Genomic DNA, 1,205 nt, shown 5'->3' on the forward strand with positions numbered 1-1,205 from the left:
ACTCAGCTGGACAGCAGGTGGCAGCAGCACCACGGGTCTCCAAGAAGACACCCATAAAGAAGAGGCCGGCAGCAGGTAATACGTAAAGAAACCTTCAAAACGTAAGTGAATCCATATTTCGTCACTAGGGTCGCTTAGTTGTAGTAATGATTCGAGTGTTTTATTCACCAAAATTTTCGGCTGGTCACGTGACCGTTGACGCACTGCGAATCTATGAAACTTAGAACCATTATAAATTCAAATTAATCGAAAGAACTGCACTAAAATCGAAGCACTTCTTAGTTAGCCTATTTCCAACCGTCACTGTACGTTTAAATAGAAGTAATTTGGCAACAAGCGGGAAGTAAACAAATATATGACTTCATAAAATGGTAGCCAATTCAATCAAAACTTCCATGTGGCGTCAAAATGTATCTCGCCACCTCGGAAGTTCCCACATCACTTGAATGCAACAGCGTTCCCGGCAAACTGCGAGTGAAGACTAACAGCCAATCAGAAATGAGCTTTAAAGGAACTGCGAGAAGCGCGAAAACACATGAGTGTGAGCGAACGGACCTGAAACATATATATATATATATATGTATATGTATATATAGTCCATGGAGAATATATCCATCCAGACAGTTCGACTATTAAGTGGTGCGCGAAATATGACGTTACATTGCCATCCAGTGGATGTCATGTGTACTACATTAAGGTAAAAAAAGCGCAAGTTTGTTTGAGTTTAAAAACAATAAAACTCGCTTCAAATTAAAAGATGATGTTTTCCACAGCTATCTGCGAAAATACTAGTCCTTCCGAGCACCTCAAAACTGGAATGCACAAAAAAATGATCTAAATCTGCTGGAATTAAGAATAATATCGGGCAAACGTTATTAACGGATTAGCTAACAGTTAGCTTCCGCTAGCTTGCATCCCGTCTAGTTTACGTTTGGTAACATTTCAAGTGGTATAAAGCAGCACATTTTTTACTTTTTGTTTCCAGTCCAAACATCAATCTATTGATGATGCTGTTATCTAATATCGGCAAATGTCAAAATGCGTCAATTTTTATGTTATAAATGAAGAAAAATAGCTTGACTTTAGGCTTTGTTTGTGGCCAAGTCCAATGACATCATGAAATGACCAAAGATATGGAAATGAATGCTCTTTTTAAGTGACTTTTGTCTTTGTTTGCTAGTATTGTTGTTTACCTGCGTCTTTAA

Source organism: Synchiropus splendidus, chromosome 15 (genome assembly GCF_027744825.2).
Source record: "Synchiropus splendidus isolate RoL2022-P1 chromosome 15, RoL_Sspl_1.0, whole genome shotgun sequence".
Classification (NCBI taxonomy): Eukaryota; Metazoa; Chordata; class Actinopteri; order Syngnathiformes; family Callionymidae; genus Synchiropus; species Synchiropus splendidus.